At 34.2% G+C, this 20,902-nt stretch overlaps 1 protein-coding gene across 6 annotated transcripts in view; it reads left to right on the top strand.

Moving 5' to 3' along the window:
• The window catches only part of ZCWPW2 (zinc finger CW-type and PWWP domain containing 2), a 133,005-nt gene that overhangs the window by 1,002 nt on the left and 111,101 nt on the right, over positions 1–20,902 (top strand). For 2 of the 6 annotated variants that reach the window (XM_059162423.1, XM_059162417.1), the window contains exons 2-3: positions 6,541–6,655; positions 18,254–18,358. The gene's annotated coding sequence lies outside the window, so the exon portion shown is untranslated. Of the gene's footprint in view, positions 1–1,584; positions 6,656–18,253; positions 18,359–20,902 lie in introns of those variants that run through there. The other 4 variants (XM_059162419.1, XM_059162422.1, XM_059162418.1 and 1 more) reach the window with 3 other exon arrangements.

The following is a 20,902-nucleotide window of genomic DNA, read 5'->3' as shown; positions in this document are numbered from 1 at the left end:
TAATTTATCCGGCTGCGGCATGAAAGAGAGCACTGTTTTTAGTATATTAGACGTGAATCGTTTATTTTTTGATTGCCTTGGTAATGCGCTTTGATAATTTAAAAAGCAGACCACTACAGTAAGGATGTTTTGGCTGGTAAAGTTTTGAGGAATGTTTACCAAATCGGCGGAGGTACCCGAAATCATCAGAAATAAAAATGATACTCTGGTTTCTAAAGTTTTTTTTTTTTTCAAGATTTTATTTATTTATTTGTAAGAGACAGAGAGAGAGTGAGAGCAAGCACAGGCAGACAGAGTGGAAGGCAGAGTCAGAGGGAGAAGCAGGCTCCCTGCGGAGCAAGGAGCCCGATGTGGGACTCGATCCCAGGACGCTGGGATCATGACCTGAGCCAAAGGCAGCTGCTTAACCAACTGAGCCACCCAGGCGTCCCGATACTCTGGTTTCTAATTTGTAGATATGAAAATGCTTTCTGTTATTCAACTTTGACAAGTTAGAATACTTTGAGACTTGTCAAAAACGAAGGGAAATTGACTTTTATCTTTTCCCTCTTAGAAAATGACAGCCCATTATTTTAGTTTTCTGATGAAAAACTAAACACCTCCTTACTATCATTATGAGGAAGTTTATTAACAAAATTATTTTGTTAAAATTATTTTCTCTCACCTCATCACAAACACACACACACAGACCCCTAAGGGGGAAAAAAAAGGACATAGACAAAAAGATGTGAACTACTTAAAAGTCTTGACTTGATAAACTGTGTATATCCAAATCTGTGTATATCCTGAAGCAACAGGCTTCAAACAGGGCAACACATATTCCTAACCCTTAACTTTAGAAGATACATGGAGGATTTCCATACATATCCCTACATAAAGGATAGTTTGAAGGTACTAATTCTCAGGTTGTCCCCTTGCATGTTTTCTTCCCTAAAATTGATCTACGTCAGAGTGTGCTGAATCAGATACCTTCTCCCTTCCTCTTTGGTAATTTTCCCTCTACTACTCTAATATAAAGCAATACTTTTAATCTGATCTAAATCTGTTTAGAAAGTGAGTGATTCTAATGACTGGGTAATTGATTCCTTTGTAAGAATGGCAATTGCCAAAGGCCTTCAGAAATATTGCAGAACTTAATTGAGTTGTCAACTGACTACTAAAAAATAATTTTTGATACATACCTCTATGTGATTTTTGGTACATGGTTTAGTAGTTCAAAAAGATTTTACAACCAGAAATCCTTCTACTCCCAAATTCTTGGAATGGAAGAATACAAAGTAAAAGAAAAACTTTACCTGTTTTTTTCCTAGCAATGAGTAGTATTCATCCTGGATATATGATATAAATGGGTGTTAGAGAAGGGCCTACCTGTTTCTTTATGAGATGCATTTCTAATAAAAGCTGACTTGATATTTTCAAATGAACATAATTTATAATATGTTTGTTACTTGATCAATAGTAGTCTAGTCAAACCATAAGTGACTCTTAATCTCACAAAACAAACTGAGGGTTGCTGGGGGGAGGGGGTTTGGGAGAAGGGGGTGGGATTATGGACATTGGGGAGGGTATGTGCTTTGGTGAGTGCTGTGAAGTGTGTAAACCTGGTGATTCACAGACCTGTACCCCTGGGGATAAAAATGTATGTTTATAAAAAATAAATAAATAAATAAAAAATAAAAATAGTAGTCTAGTAATTTAATGATAATACAATACTAAAGAAAATTTTTAGAACTTATGTTCTCAGGAATTTAAAAATCTTTTTGTTGTTAGAAGGAAATTTGATAGGATGGTCAGCTTAAAATATTTTCAAACACTAAAATGTTAGGAGAAACGTATGCAGGAGAATAATAAATATGAGATAAAAATATGAATATATATATAATACAAATTCATATATGAGATAAAAATATGAATTCAAGGAGAAAAGGAATGATAGCCAAGTTCCCAACTGTGAAGGGAAAGCTTGTTTATGTGCTTTTCAACAGGATGAATAATCATAGATATAAATTAGTATGGCATTTACATTTGATTTATAAAAGAGAGAGATGCTACTGTCTGTAGGAACTAGCCTTGTTCTGTATGTACAGTCTATGCTTCATAATAACTTTGAATTGAAATACTTTGTATTCAGTCAGAACTAGCTTCTGACAGAGATTTCATTTTTTTTTTAATAAAACTTGAGTGTCATAATTGTATGCACAGTAACTAAGTGTAGTGATTTTTTTTGGAAACATGAAGGTGAAGAAAAATTTGATAGCCCTGAAAAGCCCTAAAGTATGAAGAAGAAATAGCTAACAGAACAGCAACAGAGAACCCAGAATAGGTTTGGTATGTTGTACAGAGAAAGAAAAAAAGATCCAGTGGAGAGAATCGTATATTCTTATTAAGTGAAGTAAGAACAACCCTCCTCTGAGGCTTGAAAGTTGTACTCTTGCCGTTTGGGATAATAATTCATTAATTTATTAATTAGCAAATTAAATAACAAATTTATTAATTAGCATTAATTTATTAATTAGCAAATTGCTAAATTAAATAGCAAATTAGTAAATAAATTTATTAATTTAGCACCTACCATGTATTAGACATTGTTTTAGGCCCTGAGATGAAACAGGCAAATGACTTTTTGATGTATAAGGAAATAAAATCTATCACGGGAAATCAGTCACATAGACGAAGACGTATGTGAAATTTAACAACATGACAAGCAGTTCCCTCCCACTGATTTTCTTTTATAGCAATTCGTATATGTGCCTATGAAAACTTCTTTTCTTATTTAAAATGGAAAGAAGAAATAATTCGGAGATTTCTGCATGTTCACTGTAAAATCCAAGAAGACAAAGTCAGTTTGTTAGAGGAAAGATATTTTATAAAGCTACCAAATAAACAACAAAAGGATGACATTAAGCTTCTATAAGAACTGTAGAAAGAAATTAAACTAGATTTTTAAAAATAGAATATTTAGCAAGGGAAAATTTCCAAGCCATTGCACAACTCACAGCACATGAAAGTGAAATTGTTGAATTTATAACAGTTGCAAAGTTAAAGACATAAGTTCTTAGCGTAGATTTTTTTTCTTTTTTAAAATTAAGGCTTTAATTTTTTAGAGTCGTTTAAGATTCATGGCAAAATTGAAGGAAAGGTATAGAGATTTCCCATAAAACCCCCACCGCCACACATACACAGTCACTTCCATTGTCAGTATCCCCCCCACCAGCTGTTTAATTGTTAAAATTGATAAACTTGCATTGACACCTCAAAATCAGGGGCAGTCCATAGTTGGCATAAGGTTCACTCTCGGCATTGTGCATTCTAAGGGTTTGGACAAATGTATCCATCATTATGGTTTTGTATAGGGTATTTTCATTACCCTAAAACCTACTATTGATTTTTAAATTGTCTACGTATGGATAGTCAGTTGATTCTTAAAAGTACAAAAAAAGATTTTTTAAATTTTTTTTTATAAACATATAATATATTATTAGGCCCAGGGGTACAGGTCTGTGAATCGCCATGTTTACACACTTCATAGCACTCACCATAGCACATACCCCCTCCCCAATATCCATAGCCTCACTACCCTCTCCCTACCCCAGTCCCCCTCAGTTTGTTTTGTGACATTAAGAGGCTCTTATGGTTTGAAAAGATGGGTCTTCAATCACTGATATTATATCATTATTTTGACATTCTACTAGTGTTCCCTAGTAGAAATCAAAGCTATTTTGTTCCCTTTGTGCTCAGAATAAAAAAATTTTCGATCATCCTAAACTAATATCAAAATTCTTAATTGTTCTTCTAAATCTTCATAATGAATTGCATTGCTATGTATATGTTATTGGCAGGAGTGTTTAAAAAGTTCTTTATCCTGTCCTACCAGTACTTTTTCTAGAATAATTCAAATTTTCAATTTGAAGAAGTGTTTCTTTTGTTTCTGTGACAGGACAGTTTGATATATTTATTATCTCAAATGAACTAATAGGTTTCAAATAACTGTGTTAGATAATATAGAAGTTTATACATCAGAGATAAGACAGAACTAGAACTACTTGGAAATACTTAACTATACATTGAAAAAATCATTGATATTTTGAGCTTAGTGACTGAAGTGATTGCTCAAAACTAAGAGTTTTAGAAGCCAGACTACCTTATTATCTTTCAGTTTTGATTTTTAGTTCTGTTTAGATGACAAGGGAATGAAATAACTACATCTACCCCAAATCTTGTATTTTAACTTGGCAATCTATTAGCCGCAGAAATACAGTTTAAATTATCAATAACATTTATATTCATGAAAAATAGTTATTTTTTGACATTGAGTATGTAATTCACTAAGAGTATATCATTCACTAAGTGGGGATATTTAATGTTTTGGTCAATATTTGTTGTAAAAGTTATGAAACATGGGCCAAAGAATCTAAAGAGAATGAAAAAAAAATTTTTTTTTGTCTGTGCAGCTAGGCAGAGGACAATTACAGTTTTCCAGATAAAGCAAACTCACTTAAAAAAATATGCATGTGAAAACAATATATGCATGTGGAGATCTTTGGGGGGAAACAATGGCTTGGGTTGAGGAAAAGTGGAAGAGGCCTGAGGAAAAATTTTATTCATCTTGATATTAAATGAATCAGCATACTATTCCATAATCCTTGTTCTCTAAAAATAAAGCAACAAAAATCTTAAAAGATTATAAATATCTTTCATCTTTACAGAAACTGTGAGACAAGTTTATTCACTTTTTTCAGAAGAGAAATACAGAGCAATAAGGAAATTGTCAACTATAAAATGTAGCATTAGGCATATTTATATGATGTGTCTATGAAATGTTCCTTTAGTTAAGAGTTAGAGTGTGCTTTTACCCTACATGACCTAGATTATGTCAGTCTCACTTCTCCTTTTTGCTGAAAAAATAATAGAAATTTTAAATATTGATAATACATAATGTTAATAATTGTGGTCACTTCTAATGATATCTTAATAAAAAGTTTCAGAAAAATAGATTTGAATGACATTCATTGCTTTGAATACTGGAGGATATATTGAAAACCAAATATCTCAGTATTAATGTTAAATGTACACAGACTGCTCAAAGACTGTCATGTTGGATTAAGAAAAAAAATGTGCTGATAATAAAAGATCTGTGGAAAACAGCAAAGGATACAAAAATATCGATCTTAAATAAACTAAGCTGAAGTAGAAAATAGCCTGATATAAAATATTACCGTGAGACATAGCAGATTTTCAGAAAAAAAAGTATTAATTCCACCAGAAGATTAAAAAAAATTCATCTAATAAAACAGCTTCACAGTATATGAACTAAGAGATAAACACACACTACTAGAAGATTTGAAGTTCCCTCCTTCACTAACTGATAGAATGGAAAAAAAAAAACATAATAGGTGATTGGAATTAGAATTATTAACATCACACCCCCTAGGATGGCTATCCTCAGAAATAAAAAGCAAATGGAAGATATTTATGTTAACATTAATATGGAATCTCAAGGGAATCCCTGAATCCAAAACAGTCTTGAGAAAGTGGAACAAACTCGAGGTTTCACATTTGCTAAATTTAAAACGTGTTACAGAACAACACAATCAAGACAGTATGTCATTGACATAAAGACATGCATATAAATCAATGGAATAGAGAGCCCCCTCAAAACCTTCATACAGGTGGTCAAATGATTTTCAGCAAAGATGCCAAGACCATTCAACAGAAAAGGGCAATTTTTTCAACCAATGATGTTGGTTTTGGGAAAACTGAGTATCCACATGCAAAACAATGAAGTTGGACCCTTACCTACCATATACAAAAATTAAGTAAAAATTGATCAAAGCCTTAAATTTTAAGAGCTAACACTATAACATTCTTAGAAGAAAAATAGGGGAGAACATCATGGTATTGGATTTGGCAGTGAGTTTTTGGACATGGGAACAAAAGCATGGGCAACAAAAGAAAAAAATAGGTAAGTGAAGGCCTCTAAATCAATCACTAATAAAATACAAAGAATCATCTAGTGACTGCAATCTTGGAAAAATACTGTGATCTTTACTTTAAATTTCATTAGACATATCTAAAATAACATGACTGAGGAGTAAAGAACAGCTTCAAAACTAAATCATACCTATGCTTAAATATATAACATAAATGACGTGTGAAAATGTTCACATGTGTTCACGTGTTGGTAAGAAAGCAAATTGTTCCGGATTACAGCCCGATTTATTTATGTTTTTTCCTTCCATTACAATTACAGTTAAAAAATAAAAAAGAAAATATACACGTAACAGCAAAGGAAAGAGGGAGTCATCAGTGGATAAAAGATTACAAGTATTCTGAAAGAAACTAGGTATGAACATTTCAAAGAAATAGAGCCCAGGAAGTTTCAGCGCAGAATATATTAGGCTTCACAGTGGAGCTGGGAATCAATCTTCCTAGAAGATGATGGCAAGGCTATGAAGGCCCTAAATGTAAGATGGAAGAAGATTTTTGGAAGTCTTTTATGAAACTAATGTGCCTCCTTGTCTTCTTCATTTCATCATGCAGAAAGACAGGCAATCCAGAGTGTCTTCTAAGGCCAGAAGAACAAAGGACCCACCCACTCTAAAGAAACTGAAAATTGGACAAACTGGGAAAAAGCTTTAGATTGTTTCTCTCCAGGGTAAGAATCCCAACTTATTCCTATTCTCAGTGTGTCATGTTTACTTTGCAAATTTAGATGTGATATGTTGAAGAAGCATGTTCTCAGTTTTACATTATGCAATTTAAAATTACTTCTGTTTTCACGTTCTCATTTTAAAACTCTTGATTGATTTTCTCAATACTTGTTTAGTGATTCTTGAAACAATAATTATGTAGTTACTCACTAGCACCCAGTGTAAGAAAGTCATCAACGCTTTATTAGAATTATGACACTTATTTCTAAAATGAGGAACACAAATGACAATGTATAAATCATTTCGAATGACAAGTTGAAATTCTCTAATTAGACTAGATTGAGAGTCTATTCTTGTGCCTTGCGATTTGAGGGAAGTGGTGAACTTAATTGAAGATCGTTCTTTCAGGTTAGTGGAACAAAATTTTATGTTTAAGCAAATCAACTATATGACTTCTGTGCAAATAGCTTAGAGAAAAGTCCATTGAGAATAGGCACACGTAGGGAGAAATAAAAAAGCCCATCTGAAATCAATGCTCTCTTTGCTCAACCTACAGATATAATTCGAATCCATTTATAGCACTATTATATTTGGTAGATGATCTGAAGAACTTAATCGTGATTATCCTTGTTAGTTCTGTTATTTTATGCTGACAAGTCTCACTATACTGAATAAACTGAGATACTTACAACCAATATAGCATATTAAAGCATATACATCAATTACTAAGATTTGAAGTTCGCATTTAGCACAATTTATCAGATCTCTAATTATTTGTTAACTGTTCCCTTAAAAAAAATTAAAGCTGAAGAATATAGTTGCTGCAAAAGATACCAGTTTCTCATTCTGCCAGAAGCTCTTTCTTTGCCTTCAACTTTAATTTCTGATTTGGGATGAAATTCATTAGTTATCTTCATTAGTAAAACAAAAAGGAAAGAGAATATCTGTTAAGCATCTTGGAGCGTTTATTAAGCTACAGTCTATCCAGAAGTATCTGCATAAACTAGTCCATGAATGATAAAGCTAAATTACAATTTTGCATAGATAATAGGCCCTTAATAAATTTCTGTTGAATCATTAAGTACAATCTAAGGTTGACAAGTAGGCACAAATTAGGTAAATGAATGAACAGCAAGTGTTAAACTTACTTCACAGAGAAGATTAAGGATAAAATGCATTTTAATGTTTAGAAGCAGGGGCACCTGGGTGGTTTAGTCAGTTAAGTGTCTGACTCTTGATTTAGGCTCAGGGTCCTGAGATCCAGCCCTACATGAGGCTCTGTGCTGGTGGGTGAAGCCTACTTAAGATTCTTTCCCTCTGTGACCACCACTCATTGGGTGCTTTTGTGCATTCTCTCTCTCAAAAAGATAAACGAATAAAACTGCTTTAAAGTTTAGAAGTAAACTAAATTAGTTGTTAATAAGCATCTGAGAAAAATCCTTAAGGAAAGATGAAATAATTGGAGTACACTCATTCCACTTTGGTTTCTGCATGTTTTATTCTGTCCAACTACAAACAGAACTTACTTAAAAGCAAGGTAGAAAGGGAGTCAGACATTTATTATATATCTTTAGTGTGTCAGATACTGAAATGGGTTTTATATGCTGTTTCATTTTATCACTGAAACCATCCTATGAATTAGGTATTACTGTGATCAACATGTTCAGATGATAAAATGATACTCAGATCATTTAACTGACTTGCCTTAATTTAAAAATCTCAGGAAATGGAGCTAGAATTTAAATCCAGAGCTACAGATGATGATATTTAGTTGATACACACAGTCATTCTGGTTGTTAAATATTTTGAATATCAACACTGCCTGGGCCAGTCTTAATTCTGAAGTTCATATTATTTCCATTATTTTATAATACTCTAAATGTTTAGTGCTTTTCTTTGATAGGAACTTTTTTAGATGCTGGGATACAGTGGTTAACAGTATAATAATATAAACCTTGACCGAAGTGGACTTTCATTAGCTTGTAGAGGACTTCATCAAACAAATCGTAATACAGTGTGTTAGGAGGTGTGTAAAGGAGTTGAGAGTCCTAGGGGCCCATGATAGGAGATTTGACCCCTACTTACCATTTTTTAGATTGGTTTAGACATCACCTGAACCTGGTCTAATACCTTCTACCTAAAGGCTTAGCCTGCCACATCTGCTTCCATAGCATTCTCCATTTGTCTCCTAGTGCTTAATGCTCAACATTTCTTGAGGAGAGGGATTTTGTCTTTGCTTAAGCATTATGTCTGGCTCACAGCAAATCCTCAAGAACTATTTTAGAACCCAAAACAACAAAAAAATAGAGTCAGGGTTTAAAACTGCAGCAAATATGCAAGAGAGAAGTTTTAGATAAGATTTTTGGGTATTATGATGAGAAGTGATGGAGATTTCCTTGTAAAGTAGGAGACAAGTTTATCTTTTGAGAAGGAGGAAGATGGTATAGGATTTATTTATAAAGGTTTAGAACAATAACTGTCCAGATGCAAGAGGAAAGAGAAAGAATAAAAAGGATAGCCTTGAAGATGTGCTAATAGCTCCTCTGAGATTGGAATCTTTCAATATGTTGTGGTACCGATAGGCATGACTACATAATTTCCTACAAGAATCCGCATCTCAGATGCAAGAAATCAGAGATCAAGCCTATATTTGTTAGGAATGCTCTTGGCCGCAAGTAGTTGAAAAGATAAATAGTAGTTTGAACACGTAGGGGTTAATTTTGTCACATATACAGAAGAACAGAAATATAGAATGATGATAAGATTCCTAAAGTTAAGAACAAAAAACTTAACTCCTCGGAATGTTACTATGGGTTCTTGTCTGCATATCAATTGGGAATGGTTTTTCTTTTATTTTTTCCTAAAATATTATTTTGTACAATAAATATTTTTTAATTAAAATTGATCTTTAAAATAAAAGTTCTGAAGGAAAATATCTCCCTGTGTCCAAAACATTTTTTGGTTCATGCTGAATGTTATTAGCACCAGACAACACTTGAACATCATTAAGGAATCCAGGACTATTTGTTGTGCAAGTAATATATCAAGAGGTTTCTTAAAAAATGGCTTCTAGTTCTGGGGTGACAGGGAAAGGCAAATTATGGTTGATGAGGCCTGATCTTCTACCAAGACTATTAAGTAAGTGAAGCTTATGTTTTTATGCCAGATTTCTTCTCTTCAACCATTTGTAGAATGTTTGTCGTAACTTACTCTGCTCACAATACTTTCCACTTTGCTCTTTTCTTGCATTTCTGTTCTCCTAATTCACAGAATTAAAAAAAAAAAAACCCAGAAACCAACTTAGAGTTAGCTAAAATTGTTTTCTCCATTTCCTTCATAATTTCACTTTAGCATGCTCCAATGAGGTTTTCATCTCTACCTCTAACTTATTGTTGTTCATTGATCATTGATGACTGCCATGTTTCTCTGTTCCTCTTACTCAGATAAGCAATATCTAATATAATCAACTGCTGTGTCTCTCTGGAAACATAAAATCACCAACTTTGATCCAGTTACTTAGGCTGAAAGCTTAATAGTGTTGATCACTACCTTTCCCTTATTCCCTACACAAGATACAACTGTGAGTTCTACCTATTTCACCTCCAGAACACACAGAATTAGTCCCCTTTTCTTAGTGCCTGATTTCTACCCAAGACCAAAACATTATCTCTTTTCTAAAATCTATTTTTTACTATAATAAATTTTTAAAATATATACTTTGTTGAATTTTACCATTCATACAAAAAAAAAAGTGTGAAAGTTGTAGATGAACTCACAAATTATCCCAAAGTTAGTGTACATGTATAACCACATGCAAGGTATTAATCAATCTCTTCTTCTCACTCTTTATCTTTGAAGAACATTACCTGCCCCAGAGAAGCTATCTCATGGCCACTTTCAATCATTAGACCCCTTTGATCCAAAACTCACTACTATCTTAACTTTTAACACTGTGAATTTGTTCCACTTTTTTGAAAACTATTTAAATGGAATCAAGGGGTGCCTGGGTGGCTCAGGCGTTAAGCATCTGCCTTCCACTCAGGTCATGATCCCAGAGTCCTGAGATCAAGCCCTTCATTGCACTCCCTGTTCAGCAAGAAGCCTGTCTTTCTCTCTCTCCCACTCCCCCTGCTTGTGTTCCCTCCTCACTGTGTGTCTCTCTGTTAAACACATAAATAAAATTAAAAATAGATAAAAATAAATAGAATCAAATAATATGTATTTTTAAAATCAGGCTTCTTTTCGTATGTTTCTGAGATTCACTCAAGTTTTGTGTAGCAGAAGTTTGTTCATTTTTTTGCTGTATATTATTATAAAATGTGAGTACACCATATTTCACTTTCCTGTTCTGCAGCTTATAGATTCTTGAGTTTATAGTTTTTGACTACAAATCTTGAACATATCTTGAAATTACCTATTGAGACAGGTAGATACAGATATTAGATATAGATATTTGTATCATATATATACCCAGAAGTACTTATGGTCAAATTTAGTAGATAGTGAAGAGTAAATTGCCAGTGGACATACCAATTGGCAACCCATCCAGCTGTATATGAAAGTTCAAGTTCATTTGTATCACTAAAACTTGGCGTTGTCAATCCTTCTAACATTGACTTTGCTGATAAGTTTGCAGTGGTATCTCATTGTACTTTTAATTTGCATTTCCTTTATGACTCTTAAGTTGAGAAACTTTCATATTTATTGGTCATATGGATTAACTCTTTTGTCAAGTACCTATTTAGGTCTCTTGGCTGTTTTTCTATTAGGTTTTCTGCCTTTTTTCTAATTGATACTAGATCTGTACCAGAAATCCTGCCTGTATTTAACTACCTGTCATACTGGTCTCATTTTTGTCCTTCACATAGGCTCAGATTTTCTTCTTTTCAAGGATGTTTATGGGTTGTGTCTTCAGTTTTCAGGTTTCAGGTCAAATGTCATCTTTCATATAAACCTTCCTTGACCATCTCCTCATCTCCCCCGAAAGTGTGTATCATTCTCTTATATCATCCTGGGTTTTTTTTTTTTTTTTTCCCCTTAAGCATCCATCAACATGTGAAATTTTATCTTGTTTATTTATTGGTTTGCTTATATATACTGTCCACTTCGCTTCTTACTAGAATGTTAACTCATGTCTGTTAAGTTATCTCTGTTTTTATTCACTGCTATTTCCCTAGCACCTGGAACTTTTGTGTGACATGTGAGAGGTTTGAAGTAAGTATCTGTGAAAAAAAATAGAATGAGGACACTTGGATGGCTCAGTCATTTGAGCATCCGACTCTTGGTTTTGGCTCAGGTCATGATCTCTGCGTTATATGCTCCATGCTCAGTGGGGTGTCTGCTTGGGATTCTCTCTCCCTCTCTCTCAGCATACCCCCAACTCGTACTCTTATTCTGTCTTCCAAATAAATAAATAAGCCTTTAAAAAAAAAAAAAGAAAGAATGACTAAGTGAATCAAGGAACAAATTAATGCCAAATTTGAGATACTGTTCTTACTGATATATTTACAGAGGGGTACATATCATTTTTCCCCAAAGAGTATATATTTTTGTAGGTGAAAGGAATTTTCTTGAACTAGGATCATTGCCTGATATTTCTTATGTGCATTATAATTATATTCATAGTAAGATTACTTAACCCCTATTGATCTTCATTTTCCAAGGTGACACTAAGAGTAACCATTATTGATATATTGCCTGGTACACCTTTACAATGCTAAAATTTACAAGTCCATAAAACATTTTTATGATTTAACTTTTGTAACAAGAAGTTGTTATAATTGGCAAAATTATAAACAAGTACTTTGGGTACACAAGGGTTTAAGGCTATTTAATTAGCAGAGACCCTGCAGGTTGAAATTTATTGAAAATTTGTAGTTTAATGGTTTATTTGGAAACTTGTTTTCATATTAAAATATTTCGTCAGAATTTTCAATAATTGATTTTAATTGAAGATCTGATATATGGACTGTAATTATGAGCAACATAATAAAAAATATTAAATCTGATAAATTACTATTCAGAATTTTCTGTCGCTACTTACCACTTTGATATATGTAGATCAATATGTAGATCAATATCAATTTTTTAAATAAAGATTTTATTTATTATTTATTTGACAAAGTGAGAGACAGAGAGAGGGAACACAAGCAAGGTGCATGAGAGAGGCAGATGCAGGCTTCCCACTGAGCAGGGAGCCTGATGTGGAACTCAATCCCAGGACTGGGACCATGACCTGAACCAAAGGCAGGCATTTAACCAACTGAGCCACTCAGGCATCCGGTTAGAATGTTTATTTCAAGGATAGATTATGTTGCTAAAATATTTTTAAGAAATTACTCTTTTATATTGTTAATTTTGTTCTTTTATACTTATATTAGCCTTTTGTATTTATTTCCTATATTCATTTATAAAACTCATTGAAAATTTAATTTTATTATGTTTATTTAAAACACATATATACCATATATACTTGCAGTCTGATCTCATTATTCAGGGTCATTATGTTCTCCTACATTATTGTGAAAACTGTATTAGCAAATTCTGAATCCTTGATCCTAGAAGAAATGCAGAATTAGATTCCTACAAACCTTTGGTCACAACATTTTCATTAATCAATCAATACAAAAGCTTATTTTTTTATGTATGTTTCTGTTTAAAGATAATTTATTTGATCTATACTATTGATTCAGTAACACTGAGCTCATGACCAACAGCACTTGCCTGAACAAAGCTTACCTAGCAGATTTTCTCCTTAAGGCACATCTCTGCCTTCTTGAGCTTAAGACTGCTAGCCCGCTGGGGGCGGAGGGGGGAGGATAGGGGGACATCGTTTTTAACAATAAAATCAGTTACTGAAAAAATGTGGCACTAAATAGATCACAAAATGGTACCTCTTTATAGTATGAGAGCTGAAACAAGAAGACACAACATTGCCTTGTGAAAGTGCAGCAAATATTGATATTGGGGGTAACAAATACTTTATAGAAAGTAGGCAAAATTGCAAAAATGGAGTCTGTAAATAATGAAGATTGATGTATAGTTATATGAAACAATACAATTTTAAATTATCCAACATAAAAACTTTAGAAAAAGAGCAGAAAACAATTTATAATCTTACCAGCATAAGATTCTTTTTTTATATATTTTTCAATTTTTGCCTCTGTTGTATATATTTTCAAATATTGCAGTTTGTTTTCCACCCAGTTTGCTGCTGGAAAGCCCTTCACCTCCTCCATTAATGGGTTTTAGGTGGAGCTGTCTTTACCCATGCTTTAAGGATGGGTATGTGACCTATGCTTTAAAATTATGGTATTCACCCACTATAGTTACTGATACTGGGATAGAGCCAGTGTGGTGCCATAAGATTTTTGCTAGATTCCTGCAGAGACACTTGCTCTTTTGTACTGGACTTGAATTTGCTGCCACCATCTTTTCTATAGAATCTAAGATTGAACCTAATGCCAAAGGAGGCAGAGAAGAGAGATTAAGAAAAACCAAATCCTAATGAAATAATTTAATTGGTTCTAATTTATTTTTATAAAATTATATATATTTAAGGTGTATAATGCAACATATATATATATATATATGAAGTGATTACTACAATCAAGCTAATTAACATATCCATCATCTTACATAGTCACCTTTTGTGCATGTGTAGTAAGAACACTTAAGATTTACTCTTTTAGTAAATCTCAAATATATAAATTATTAACCATAGTCAACATGCTATGAATTAGGTCTCTAGAAATTAACTCATTTCCGTATAACAGAAACTTTGTTCCCTTTCACAAACATCCCCATTTCCTCCCCACCCCTGATAACTACCATTTCCTCTGCTTCTGTGATTTTGACTTTTTTTCAGATTCAGTGACAGTCATCCAGTATATTTTTTTCTGTGCCTGAATTATTTCATTGAGCATGATGCTCTCCAGGTTCACCCAGGTTCATCCATGTTGTCAGAAATGACAAGATTTCCTTCTTTAATGCTGAATGATAGTCCAGTGTATGAGGTATAGGTTTGAATAAAGTAAACAGTGTCACAGTGAACATGGGAATACAGATATTTCTTTGAGGTAATTTTATTTTCTTTGGATATATACCTGAAAGTGAGATTATTAGATTATGGAACAAATACGTTTTAGGTTGTGCGTACATGCATATGTGTTTATGTGTGCATGCATCCTTGTGATTGATCCTGGATGAAAACAACAACTAAATTAATTCCACATGACATTTAAGATCATATGACAACATTCAGTTGTTCAGGTGAGGGGGAAAAAAGATGACCGAGTTCATCAAAAGAAGATCAAAGGCAAAGAGGTTTCTAAAGATTTTTGAAGGGAATAATTTTAATGATGGGCCATAGAATCCAAGCTGGAAAAGGATATAAATGAAGACAGGAATGAAGTGTAGTGTATGATATGTTACTTGAAAAGTGATTGGTTTTAATGGACTTTTTGGGAGGACAAGAGGATTAGAGAAGCTTGCAATTGATATTTTTGCGGGGTGATAATACTGGAAGAAAGTACTTATGGAAGAGAATGGTTAAAGTGAAGTGAGTAGAAATAGAGAAGCAGAGTTGAGTATCAGAAGATGGCAGAGCTATGAATTGGACATTAGATGAGGACAAGGTGTTTACATTTCCATCATACGAGTAATTCCATATATAAACCAAATACAGGTAAGTAATTTATAGGTACTTAGCTTAATTTTAGTGTTCAATTTTGCTTTGGTAAAATAAAAAGAGCTTCAGAGTCAAGATCTCTATCTAAACCTGAGTTTGCTATAAACATGTATCTTAGACCAAGGAGAAAAATTTTGATGTTTATCAGGTGCTTGTATCTCCTGCCCCCATCCTACTCATACATAACCAAGGTCTCTTTCTTCTGCCAGCAAAGAAAACGGAATGTTCAGCCAGCCCTTTCCCTTTTGAGGATAGTTTCAAATAGATGTCCCACCTTTCCATATTTAAGCAAAAGTGAAAACCTATCCATGTTTCAAGGTCTTGACTAGTCCTGGGGTTACAACTATGTCTGTCCCCCCCAAACTGAGATTTGTGAGCTATTGGAAGAATATGTATATGGTCACAGCAGTTCCCTTTCTGGGCCACCTTGTCAGACTGCAAGGTAATTTTGCTGAAAGTTACGACATCAGTGATGAGCTTCTTCTTGGAGTCCATTGTTGTGAGTGGAGGACCTGGCCTATGCCCAGGGATTTGGCTAGTTGAGGATCATATTTTAGGAGACTGAATCATCTCTGTGTCCCACGTTCTTCCCAACACTCATCACTGCCTTCTTTTAAGATTTGTTCCTTATTAGTAATAAAGTATAAATCTATTTAGTAATTCTTATCTATATAAATATCTCCTAAACTAATTTGATCTTGTCATTTGTAATTATTCTTCCACACCTTGCTGGAGGACCCATTTCAAGAATCTCAGTCTGGGGGCTCCTGGGTGGCTCAGTAGGGTTAAGCATCCGACTCTTGATTTTAGCTCTGGTCATGATTTCAGGATTTTGAGATGGAGCTCCACATCAGGCTCTGCGCTCAGCTGGGAGTCTTCTTGAAATTCTCTCTCACCCTCTGGTCCTCCCGGACCCTGCCCTCTCTAAAATAAATAAATCTTCGGGGGGGTAAAAAAGATTCTCTCTTTCCCTTTCCCTCGACCCCTCTCTCTCTACACTCCCTCTCTTAAAGAAAAAAAAAGGAAAAAAAGAATCTCAAAGTCTGATTATACAGGTAGATTATTTTCCCTTTGCTTTGTCATGTGGATGTTAACTTGACCTAAGAACCCAGCAAGAAGAGAGAGATTGAATACTACCACAGAAGTAGTTCTTTGTAGCTCGAAATTCAAGACTTTATAGATCCTCACTTAATCTCTAGTATTTTCAAACTCTGGAGCCTAACACTGTTAGAGCATTTGGTTTATTTCAGTGATAATTCAAAAGCCTTTTCCCCCATTCATGGCAGTGTCCCTTCTTAATGTTTCCAATTTATAGTAGTAAACACCCTCTACCAGTGGTTCCGTAGTCTGTTGTATGACAATAGCATAGTATTCCAACCTTCAATGGTTTCAGTCATAGCCAATAAAAAGAGAGATGGGGGCGCCTGGGTGGCTCCGTGGGTTAAGCCTCTGCCTTCGGCTCAGGTCATGATCTCAGGGTCCTGGGATCGAGCCCCGAATTGGTTCTCTGCTCAGCAGGGAGCCTGCTTCCTCCTCTCTCTCTGCCTGCCTCTCTGCCTACTTGTGATCTCTGTCAAATAGATAGATAAAATCTTAGGGGGAAAAAAAAGAGAGAGAGAGAGAGAGAGATGAACGCTGAAGCAGTCTAACTATTTCCACCACAGACCTCTTGTTTTGGATGAGGAAAGACACCGTTTCTAATGATTAGGTATCTCTGAAGGCTGGATTAGAATGAATTTTTAGCCTGTTAACTTCCCTGTTAATTGAGAGAACGTGTCTATTTAGTGAAATCATGAAATGGTGCCTAAATCTGGTTTCTATCTGTAAATATCTAATCTTGAGCCCTGAATTCCCAACTAGAATTCACGTTCTTTTTGCCTTAAAGTAATTCCTAACTTGTGAAAGGTTGGTACCCAACCCCCTGAGAGGTTATGGTGAAGGTTAATTTGTGGTTTGTTTTAGAGTAATGATTTAATACGAGGTAGAGTTGAATATTTTACCATTACCCCAAACTCCCATTTGGTAGTCCTTCAAATATATCTCAAATCTCAGACTTTCTTCTTCCTGTCCTAATAAGGCCCCCTCAGTGTCACACTAAAAATATATATAAATATTATTTTTGAGAGCATTGAATGGGAGCCTGGGTGGAATCAGTTGGTTAAGTGTCTGACTCTTGATCTCAGCTCAGGTCTTGATCTCATGGTCATGAGTTCAAGCCTGTGTTGACATGGAGACCTGCTTAAAAATAAATATAAATAAATATTGAAAATTAAGTTTTTATGAAGTTTCTTAAGACAGTGACAGAGAGGAAGTCCTTCATAATATGATGTAAACTAAAATTTTCTTTACCCACTGTACCACCTCAAGTACTTCTCCAGCTGAGTCTCCCTGTTGCATCATCAGTCAGATAATGGCTTTGATACAAAGATGGCTTCTGGTTCTAACAACACACCTCTATTTTTTTGTAATCTCATGTGTTAGAAAAGGCAGAAAGTAGGTTGTGTGTTTAATATAAAAAGCACTTTGAGGAAGTCCTTGACACCCATCTATGGAAGTCTTGCTGCAGCTGTAAGAAAGCAGTTTCTGAGAAGCTGGAGAAGCAGGGTATCAGAGCCTCTATTTCCACTGAGGAGTGGTGACTAAGGGTTATTTAGATGGGGAACAAAAACCCTAGTTTTTAGTAAGGCTGTATTAGTTTGCTAAGGCTGCCGTAATAAAGTACAACAGAGTGAGTGGCTTAAAAAAACAGAAATTTGTTTTCTCATAGTTCTAGAGGCCAGGAGTTTGAAATCAAGGTGTCAGGAGGGTTGATTCCTTTGGAGATCCTTGAGGTAAAGACCTGTTCCAGGCCTCTCTTTTTGGCTTGTATATAGTCACCTTCTCTCTATGTTTTCATATTGTCTTCCCTCTGTAGGTGTCTGTCAAAATTCCTCTTTTGATAAGGGCACCAGTCATGTTGGATTAGGACCTACGCTAATGACTTCATTTCAAATTAATGGCCTTTTTAAAGACCCTATCTGTAAGTACAGTTACATTCTGAGGCACCGTGATTTAGGACTTTAACATATAAATTTGGGGGGGGGGCAGATATAGTTCAGCCCTTAACAGTGGGTTTCCAGCTTTTGACTTGGATACTTATAGTTAAAGACATTTTCTAGAATGGTTTTGAATTGGTCTTTTTTTCTCCATTTTTACAAACTCTGAAGCCAGTACTAGCTTACTGAAAGAAAAACGTGCATAATATTTGAGATAGCAAGTGTTTCATTGGAAAGCTACATGCCACTATAAAGTCTTTATATCTCCTTCTAATGAATGAAATTAAGGGAATTTCAGGGAAGAGAGATATGATTAATTGTGTGATAGCCCATATGTAATTCTGTCCTTCTATATTGAGAAGCAGTGGTTGAGACATTTTTCAAATATGACTGGCTATACTTGTTTTCCCTCATAACAATAAATTTTGTAATAATACATCTTGGCATTGGAAATATATATATAAAATAATAAAAGTATATTTAAATATATATAAAGTATATATAATATATGTAATAATAATATGTAATATAATATATAAAAATATTTTAAAAGTATATATAAATATAAATAAAAGTAGTCTTGACACTGGAAGTATTTGTTAAGAGTTTCGAATTAAGGTTTTACCAAGGTTCAGATCACTCAAATCTTTACTACTGAAATATTAATCAGGACACACTACACTTTCCTAGTGTAAATATCTTGAAGGAGAAAGTAATTCCTAAACATACAAAGAAGTAACTTGACTGTCTATGTTGTATCTTGTGTCTCTTCCCTCTATGTTAATATTTGATAAGGTGTTTCATTTATCTAAGACTTCTAAAGCATAACCAAAGTTGTCTTTGGGAAAACTGGCATCTTCTAATTTAGAGATCCTCTATGAATAGTACCAAAACATTACTATATATTGTTATATAGTATATATATATATATATATATATATATAGTAATATGTTACTCTGAAAATGAAAATGTATAAGTCTTCAAAATGGCAAAAAAACAAAGGCTGATGCTGCTTGGGTTTCATTTCTTAGAATGCTTACCATGTTGACTTTTGTTTGTATTATGTGACCAGTGATTTGACTAAAAACCTGCACGATTAAGTTTTAGTTATAGATTCAGTTGATCTTTGTGAAGTATTTACCTTTTTAGAGTGGGCATTTGACTTGTTTTAACCTATTAGAATTTTTTGTTTTATTTTGTATTAAAGAAAAATTCTGGAAGAAAATAAGTACATATTAATGCTGAGTGGGTTGGTTTTTTGGGTGGCTTATTTTAGTCAGGATTTCTGTACATTGAGATATTACATGATTCATGAATCCTGAATCTGAAGCTCTTCAATTCTAAAATCTCCACTAAAAGCCTTTCTTATTTAAGCCTAAGCCAAAGTGCTCTCTCATTGCTGCTTTCCTAAAAGTTCAGGGGAGAAACCCCACAGGTTAACACTTTTTATAGTGAGGGAATAACATTTTGCCTACCTTATAAAAATGTGATTCTTTAAAGATTTATTTATTTATTTATTTGAGAGCAGCAGTGAGCCACTTTTATGGATACCCTGTAATTTTATAATTATTAATCTAAAATTAAAATTCTGTACTTCTTTCCTTCAGAAGAACCTACACATATGCCACCCTATACACAAACTACATAGTGAGTTGGATGAGTTCTCCAGTAGCCTTTGAGATACATTATAAGGTCTTAGCCATTATCATGTCTCTCCCGAGTCATATTTGAATTTTATTTTGTGCATTTTGGCTGATATTGGTGATATAGGACCTACTAGAGTATAGATTATCTCTACTTCTGTATTTGTTACTAGATCAACCAGTCTTCTTTTTCTCCTTTTAACTCTCTTGGTTCATGGAGTTGTCCTACATTTTGTATTAATATATTCAAAATCACGAGTCTGTTTTATACTTTTTATATTGTTGAGTAGTGATAATCAGGCTTATACTAGCATATTAAATTTAGTCTCCAGGGGCACCTAGGTGGCTCAGTGGGTTAAAGCCTTTCCCTTCGGCTCAGGTCATGATCCCAGGATCCTGGGATCGAGCTCCGCATTGGGCTCTCTGCTCAGCAAGGAGCCTGCTTCCTCCTCGCTCTCTCTGCCTGCCTCTCTGCCTACTTGTGATCTCTGTCTATCAAATAAATAAATAATCTTTTTTTTTTTTTTTAATTTTTTATTTTTTATAAACATATATTTTTATCCCCAGGGGTACAGGTCTGTGAATCACCAGGTTTACACACTTCACAGCACTCACCAAATCACATACCCTCCCCAATGTCCATAATCCCACCCCCTTCTCCCAAACCCCCTCCCCCTGGCAACCCTCAGTTTGTTTTGTGAGATTAAGAGTCACTTATGGTTTGTCTCCCTCCCAATCACATCTTGTTTCATTTATTCTTCTACCCACTTAAGCCTCCATGTTGCATCACCACTTCCTCATATCAGGGAGATCATATGATAGTTGTCTTTCTCTGCTTGACTTATTTCGCTAAGCATGATACGCTCTAGTTCCATCCAGCATCA

The sequence above is a fragment of the Mustela lutreola genome, chromosome 2, assembly GCF_030435805.1.
Source record: "Mustela lutreola isolate mMusLut2 chromosome 2, mMusLut2.pri, whole genome shotgun sequence".
Lineage (NCBI taxonomy): Eukaryota > Metazoa > Chordata > Mammalia > Carnivora > Mustelidae > Mustela > Mustela lutreola.
This window is presented reverse-complemented; position numbering and strand designations above follow the sequence as displayed.